Source organism: Littorina saxatilis, linkage group LG2, assembly GCF_037325665.1.
Source record: "Littorina saxatilis isolate snail1 linkage group LG2, US_GU_Lsax_2.0, whole genome shotgun sequence".
NCBI lineage: Eukaryota > Metazoa > Mollusca > Gastropoda > Littorinimorpha > Littorinidae > Littorina > Littorina saxatilis.
In genome coordinates this window covers 46,437,915-46,446,907 of record NC_090246.1, presented here as the reverse complement: position 1 = coordinate 46,446,907, position 8,993 = coordinate 46,437,915, and the positions used below count along the sequence as shown (strand labels likewise).

Here is an 8,993-nt window from a genome sequence, read left to right as displayed (position 1 = left end):
TTTGTGTCACTGCACCGGTGCCTTCTGCTTGCCTGGTGCAGGGCTGGAGAGGAGGCAGTTTGGGGTTATACGTAGAGAATGTTCTAGAAATTTAAATGAGCAATTTAGGGGGGGATTCTGAAGGGTTGGGGTGAATGAGAGAGATAGAGAGAGGTGACATCAGACCGTCGAAATCAGCCTTGTTGTTTTCATTCACTTACAGCTATTAGTTGGTGCGTCAGATTTCCTGGTTTGGCCATTCTTCGGTACGCAGAGGGGACAGGAATTAATGAGAGACAGAGAAATACGCGTTTTTTCAGGTTTTGTTGTTATTTTGTTGTTGTTTATAGTAAAAAGCAGTATTGTTTATCTCCTCTGCTGCATGCACGGCCTTTTACGATAATGAATTCCTATTCCGATCGGATTCTCAACTGATAACTGAAATCATGGAAGAAGAAATGGAAGTACATTCACGAGTCCGCGGAATGCGTCATTACAATGCGGATCGTGACCCCAGAGACGCAATAGTGACGGAAAAATGGATGAGAGTTTCTTGGCGTGCATCCACTGGGGCTGATGCTTTATGCTCGCTTCCCCATTATTATCTCTTGAACTCCTCCCCGTCACCACTACCCCTACCCCCTCCTCATCCACCTCCCAAACTTTTTCGATTACTTTCCGATTTAGCCCCGCATCATCCAACGCCCTTCTCCCGGCGCGCTTTCCTATTATTGTTATTCTCTTGCACCCCCCCCCCCCCCCCACTCCCTCATCCCGACCTCCTGCCTCTGTACCCTATTTTGGCGAAGTTGCTTTATTTCGATGAATTTCTCTTATTTTGGTTCCAGCTCGCCGAGGGCAATAAAATGTCCGCCACATTTCGTGCTGGGGTAGCCGCAATCGCAATTGGCATGTTTAAATGGCTTCTCCCTCGCCGTGGCATCTGTCTCGATTTTTGGTGTTATTTTGTGTTCATCAGTTTTTGTCCCCTGTCTTCTTCCTCTCTCACTCATATCGATTTTTTCCTTCTCCGTTGTTCTTTCTTCTCGCTCAATGTCCCCTGTCCCCTTTCTCCCCTGCCTGGAGTCGACTTTCTCCAACAACAAGGCGGAATCAGTCGGCCTTTTTCTTTGACGAGGTGTGAGTTGTAGCTTGAGACAGTGCGGAGTAAGAGATGTTCAAAGCGACATTTGTGCGTCAGACAAAAAGCCGTGGTTTGGGGCCGAGGGCTTATGAATATGTGCAGGAGGTGGTGGGGGTGGTGATATCGGTCGTGCTGGTTTTGCTTTTGCGACGTTGTTGTTGTTGTTGTTGTTGTTGTTGGTGTGTCTGTCTTTCTGTCTCTCTGTCTGTCTCTCTGTCTGTCTCTCTGTCTGTCTGTTTGTTTGTTTGTTGCATTAGGATATAAGGAAAACACTGCGGATGCAAAAGGGATTATCGGCACCAGAAGTTTATGTTTTTGTACTGCTGGAATAAAAGTATAAAACCGCAAAGAAACATCAAGCTGTGCAAATTTCAGGACAAAAGGAAACCTAAAAATATAGTAACTGAAGGCTTGAATTGTGTTCTTCTTTGGGTCAGGGTTCACGTTTTACGTTTCTCTTCTTGCTCTTGCCCTCCTAGCCTTCCTCATCCTGTTTTTTTCTTGTGGAAAAAATCCACTAGATCAGCACAACACTTCCTTCTCCCATTTCACACTTCAACTACTCTGTTGCCATCATATCTGATCTGATTGAGAAGGATTTTGTTTGTTCTTTTTCTTGTTGTGTGTGTGCACTTTAATTCTTCCCTCTTAACTTAGCTCGATTTTCTTTCACGTACAGAGGCTTGGTTGAGCGGAGATGACACTACGTGTAAACAAGTCGCGTAAGGCGAAAATACAATATTTAGTCAAGTAGCTGTCGAACTCACAGAATGAAACTGAACGCAATGCCATTTTTCAGCAAGACCGTATACTCGTAGCATCGTCAGTCCACCGCTCATGGCAAAGGCAGTGAAATTGACAAGAAGAGCGGGGTAGTAGTTGCGCTAAGAAGGATAGCACGCTTTTCTGTACCTCTCTTTGTTTTAACTTTCTGAGCGTGTTTTTAATCCAAACATATCATATCGATATGTTTTTGGAATCAGGAACCGACAAGGAATAAGATGAAAGTGTTTTTAAATTGATTTGGACAATTTAATTTTGATAATAATTTTTATATATTTAATTTTCAGAGCTTGTTTTTAATCCGAATATAATATATTTAAATGTTCTTGGAATCAGAAAATGATGGAGAATAAGATGAACGTAAATTTGGATCGTTTTATAATTTTTTTTATTTTTTACAATTTTCTGATTTTTAATGACCAAAGTCATTAACTAATTTTTAAGCCACCAAGTTGAAATGCAATACCGAAGTCCGGGCTTCGTCGAAGATTACTTGACCAAAATTTCAACCAATTTGGTTGAAAAATGAGGGCGTGACAGTGCCGCCTCAACTTTCACGAAAAGCCGGATATGACGTCATCAAAGACATTTATCAAAAAAATGAAAAAAACGTCTGGGGATTTCATACCCAGGAACTCTCATGTCAAATTTCATAAAGATCGGTCCAGTAGTTTAGTCTGAATCGCTCTACACACACACACACACACGCACACGCACACACACACACACGCACATACACCACGACCCTCGTTTCGATTCCCCCTCGATGTTAAAATATTTAGTCAAAACTTGACTAAATATAAAAACGTGTTGCACTGATTGCGGGAAGACCGGTTGGAAGTTGTTGTCGCATCTGCAAACTTGATGAGGTCTGTTAGGATTTCCTTTGCGTCTAAAATAAAAAGAAATCAAACACACACACACACACACACACACACACACACACACACACACACACACAACATATAACATCAAGTGTGCATTGTTGATTACGAGTAGACCAATGAACAGTTTTTGCTGCTTTCGCCAACATGATGGGGGTCTCTCTGACTTGCCCTTGTCCCTGTTCAAAAGAGAAGACAAGAAAAGATGAGCAGATGTGATGCTGACTATGTTTGGGTGGGTGTGCGTGTGCGTGCGTGGGTGCGTGCCTGCGTCCGTGCGATCGCGAGTGAGCGTGTGGGTGAGACTGTGTACTGGGACGGAGGTATTAACAGTAAGTAAAGAACGCTGTCTGTAACAACGATGCAGTTTGTCATTGTTTGGTGATGTTCCTTTATTCTCCCTGACCTATGCCTGTCACATTGAGGTCAACTCTTTTGTCTGTTACTCCACCATCTCACTTTTAGTGCATTGGTGCGGTGCACGCATTTGTGACGGATGTGAATAGCCTGCAATTCTGACTGTGTGGTCGTTGGACCTAACTTGAAAAGGGAATAGAAGACTTTAAAGAACAGTACAGTGTATAATGCGCAGTAACAATTGTTACATTGGGTGATCAGTTGTTGGGAAAAAAAAACCATACAAATGAAGAAAACACAAACAAACTTAAGAGACAATAAACCAAGCAAACAAACACAAAATATCATTTGGGACTTTTTGTTTAATAGTAATTATGGTAGCAAATTCTGTATTGAATACCTTCAAAAAAGCAGAATTTGTTTTGGTTTTTTTTACATTCTTTTCTTAGGACAACGGAGGTACCCACACACACACACGCTCGCACAGTCTGTCCCTGTCTCTCCTATCTTCTGTTAAACCTGTCACCTGAGGAACTAATTGCTTAAATCGCTCTCTGTGACACACTCTCTCATCAAAGATAATCGGTGTTTTCTTGAACTAAGGTATAAGATAGCGACTGTGTATTGTTTCGTACGCGCGTAACTCTAACCAGTCCGGGAATTATCTTTTTGTTGTAATTCTAGGCGCCTTTGAAGGTAGACTCGCCCTTCGAAAGCATTTATGCGTCACGCAAATCAGCGACTAATTTATGTTTATTTCTGCTTTAACTTGCAGATGTGTCAAACTACGCGTACCGTGGTAGACAAGAGAATACTTTCAGTGATAGTTCAGTGTTCAGTCTACTCATGCGCTTTATAACCGGAGAGAGATCCATGCACGGATAAGCAAATTGTTGGACTGGTATGCAAGTCAGGTGGTTTTCATTAATATCTGTCTCTGTCCACTCATTTTAGATAACTTTCGCGTCGTCTGGGTCACTGCTGAGCCTACGTATCTTGTAGCCTCCTTTGGTTTGTTCATAAAGGACCGCACACACACACAAACACCCCCCCCACACACACACACTCTCTCTCTCTCTCTCTCTCTCTCTCTCTCTTTGTCTCCCTCCATCCCTCTTTCTGTTCACACCTTCCCAACCAAAAAAATAGTTTCAAAACAACGTCCCCGTTCCTCTTATTGCCCCTCCCCCTCTATGATTTTCTCATGACCTATTAAAAGCAACACTTGGCACGCCGTTTAGGACCGACATATTCTCTTCTTCCGGTATTTAGCCATCTCCTGGATCGGAGGATAAAAGAGAATGGCATTCCTCGCACACCTCTACCTTTTAACACACCAAATCTTGACGTGTGCAGGAGTTAACGGGAACCTAGTTTGTACCTGATCGATCATCCTTCTTATGATTAATACTTTGGAGCTTTCGCTAACTTCAGTTCGAGATCAGCTACGCAATGAATATTTATGTCCAACGGCTGCATCGTAATAGACATTTATGGACTTGCAGGTTTTGACGGCGTCTGTCACTTTTATGATGAACAAGAGGATCACAAAACCACAGGAAAGGGAGAGGTTATTGGGTGGGGGTGGGGGGGGGGGGGTAAAGGCATGGGACAAGAGGAGGGGAGAATGTTCACGTGGGATTTTTTGCATGGAGACTAATCCAGAGAAATGGGAAATTCATCCGGGATGCCCATAACCGAATGTGATGAAAGAGTAGCGACACCAAACGATGCATGCTTTGTAAAAGAGACAAGGAATGAGAGCCAGCGAAGGCTGTGAACTTGCACGTCAATGTCATGATGCATTTCATTGTGAACAATAGTGCAAGCTTGGGAGGATTTTTTTTTAGGTGAGAGTCATATACACACACTGGCACACACATACACACACACACACACACACACACACACACACACACACACACACACACACACACACACACACACAATTAAAACAAATAAAGTAAAGCCAGAAAACTGAACAGCTAGTTTAAAATAATAACTTTAGGCTGAATCGTGTGCCTATGGACGTTAACTATGGCTTTCTTTGAAGTGACGGGAGTAGATAGAGTTACGAACGAGCAGTGCCCGTAGGTCACATGTAGACATGACGCCACATACCTGTGAGTACATATATATATACGTCAGAATGAAGTGAGATCGAGTAGCGTGGAGAGTACTTACGCTAATAGTCACTGAAGTGTAAGAGTACTATTGCTAAGGACAAGAATGTGACGGTAATACTGATTCCTAGAGGTGTACGAGTACATAGTAATACTAGGGGTAAGAATGAAATCAGACCTACACAGGGCTCAGAGAAGAGATGGTAAAACTTACAGAGGGCTGAGAGCGGGAAGAGAGAGAGAGACAAAAAATAGATGGTGGGTACTTTCTGCTGGGGTTGGCTTTCTGTGGGAACAAAAAAAGCCAATTAGCTTCCCTCACATCATCCCTAACCGTGCTTTGTCGATGTAGTTACAGTGCACAGAGGATTGATCGATCGGGTGGGCGGTCGGGCGGTACATGGTGTGTTTGACCCAGTTATCATCAGGTTAGATGGTAGTCCTTCTGTCTACCTGCCACCAATGCTCCGTGGTGTCGGGTAGTGTTGTTTGACCCAGAATTCACGCAGCAGCGGCGTCAAAGTGTGTCAAGTAGCGCTGCAAACACCGAAACTATGCAGGTGGTTGGAATACTCGGGTACCTTGCAAATGTCACATGCTCACCCAGCGCGAAGTCTTACCACCTGCCCTGCTGCAAAACCTAACTGTGATAATACTCATCAATGTCAGCACTACATAATTATATAATTATAGTCATTTCATGGCATCACATTAAAGGAAACCTGTTATACTGCTGTAGTTCTTTGCATCATTCTAATAGCAGAGATGCTGTTCTATGATACGCTGCTCAGTCGATAACCACATTCTTCAGAATCTGTGTTAATTCTAGTTTTACAGTTCATTTTTGCTGTGCCATGGTACCCTATTCAGTCAGACTCATTATCATTTTACTGGCCGTAGTAGGCTACTGCTAATTCTTTGCAGCACTGTGACAATACGATGTGAAAGCACCTGTATGATTCATCCACAATAATGCAGAACTTCATTGAGCTGTGACAACACAGGTGGTCTACATTTGCACATATAGATTGCACGTGGCAAATCATGTTTCCTCTCCGTCTCGGAACTATTTATAATTTTGATGTTGTCAGAGCGTCCAGTGGATTTGTGCCGGCGCCGTCACGCATTGATTTATCCCTGTTACCCTGCAGGGTACAATGCAAGCAGTGAGATCACTGACTCGTGGTGTGCTTTCGATACAATCTCGTTTCATAACACACACGCCATATATGTACGCTTAATGTTGGGCGATAATAGTTAAAACTGTGTCGAATGCATGTGGGCCGAGGCGTGGCGTCTGTTTCAAACGAAATATTTGAAGGATAACATGTCATTTATCATTGACGTCGAGCGAGGCAGACCCAGAGTGCACGTGACACACATATTCCTGTCCTAGCACGGGACTGTGTAATCCTGATGTTGTCAGAACGTCCAGTGGATTAGTGCTGGCGCTGTCACGAATTGATTTGTCCCCGTTCTCTACTTGGCACAGGCAGTCACTAACCGGCGATATTATTCCGATACGATTATTGAATACTATGCAAAACCTGTATAAACCAACATCACTGCATGTGTACAAGAGGTGCTCGCTGAGAAGGACAGCATGGTTTCTGTTGAACATTTAAGTATTTACAATAGGACATGTTTTTAAACAGATCATGCTGCAATGCGCATTATATGATTTGAAACTCAAATACATTTTGTTGTCCATCTTGTACTCAACAAACATCCCTCAGCGATTGTTAACGGTATTTTTGAACGAAATGCCCTACTTTTTACATTCAGATTATATTGCTACACGAGCACGCTTTCAGCTGCGAAGTTTTGTATCAGTTTACATTGTGTTTGTTATAAGTAATTCGGGCGTTGCTTACGAAACGTTGTGTGTGTCAGGTCTATTTTAACCTCGCGTGTTGCATCAGTATCCATTATGTACTACATCTTTCTCAGTCTGTAGATAACCTCTGCAGGTCTCTCCTATTCAAAACGAAACAGCAGAATGCCTCACGCCCACGAACGAGGGTGGTATTCATCTGAACAGGCATGTGGTATTGGCAAACCACAATGCTTTGTGTCACCTGCCATCACTTACAGCAGGGTCCACAGACATCGCACTAGATAATTCTGGTATTGTTCACATCAGTTTCCGCCGCGCCGAGGGTTGTTTCCCTCTGTCCAACCAGGAGTAAGGTTGTAGTGTATCTTGGCGTGAGTTCAAATGGATGGAGTTCTCTGAAGGGAATTTGTTGATGTGGTACATCCTCTAATTACTAGCAGTACATCTGCGCTGAAGTGTCTGGAATTGTCAGATTTGTAATGCATTGTCATGTGGAAGTTTTCTTTCTTTCGTATTATTTTTTTGTTTTTTGTTTGGCCTCCCAAGTAGACAGGTCCCTCTCTGCTCACATTTTGGTGCTGTTTTCTTTTCTTTGACATCCCCCCTCACCCCCCCCCCCCCCCCCCCCCGTATGTTCCCCTTCCCCCAATCTCCGACCCCAAGACACCAGCCACGGAAGGAGGAGGAGTTCTAAGCTATGTTTGCGCCTTTATTTGTGCACCAGCTTCTGATCCCTAACCCCCTACCAGATGGGCAAGGAACCTGTTGGATCCCCGGAGAGGCACGAGGAAAGAATACTACAGGAAAGAATCTGCATACGAAGCAGGGTAGCAAGGCGGCTGTCAGCCCATCAGAATTCCAGAGATGTAGGTGGTTAAAAGGACAAAGCGGTAGATCGCGCTCTCACCCTGCAGAGTCAGGGGTGCCTTCGTCAATTGATTGGTTCCTCCGCGATAGGGGGCGAAGGCGATTGGTGGAAAGGGGGGGGGGGGGGGTTGGAGCGGTGGGGGTTGGGTCGGGAAAGCAGGACACAAACAAGTTTTGTTCTAACGACAACGAAAAGTTGGAGACATAAAGGGAAGAGAGTAAGGGAGGTGAGGGACCCGCGTTGGCGGCAAAACGCTGCTGGAATTAATTCCGAGCAGCAAGAACCACCAGCAGCCCCAAGGAATTGTTCTCCATCTCGGTTGTCAGGGCTTGTTTTCCACCGTTCCTATTTCGCTGCATGAGGGTTGGGTTAAACACCAGTTCGTTCGACGGCAATTTGTCAAAGAGCTGATCCTTGCAACCTCGTAAGCAGCACTGTGCTTCAACGTTGCCCCATGGAACGGATTCGTTATTAAAACAGTTTATCTCCCTGTAGATTTCGAGGCATAAAAACAGGGCCCGGGTATGGATAAACAGGAAGCACATCAAATCCACAAGGAGCCTCCTTGCTGGGCTTGGTCGAACAGGAATTTGTCTTCACACGGTTCGAGATTCTTTAGTGGAAAAGGGAAAAAGTCAACAGTATTTTGTCACAGCGTGTGCCCTTCTCTTCTTCAGTTGACGTTGTTTGCATCAGCTGTAAGGGGACAGAAACAGGGCGCCACTAGGGACGAGAATGGAATGGAGAGGTGGATCTGAGAACCAAATGCAATTTTGATGGAGAGCTCAGATAATAGCCAAAACATCCCAGCTTTCAAAATTAAGCAGCCTGTTAACGGAGTTTGTTGGTAATGTTATTTTGGGCATCCGAGGTCGGTCAGACAAAAAAAAGTTAATAAGATTTTAAGACGGAGCGTGGGCCTCCTCCCCAAGCTGATTATTCATTGGAAAAGACTGGACTCGACTGAAAAAACAACCTTCCCATTGGCTCTCAAATTGAACTTACTGGCTGTCTTGGA

General features: G+C 44.1%; 1 protein-coding gene across 1 annotated transcript in view; it reads left to right on the top strand.

Annotated features, from left to right (window-relative positions):
- Positions 1-8,993, top strand: part of LOC138955272 (low-density lipoprotein receptor-related protein 1-like) — a 218,177-nt gene that overhangs the window by 42,925 nt on the left and 166,259 nt on the right. The window lies entirely within an intron of this gene.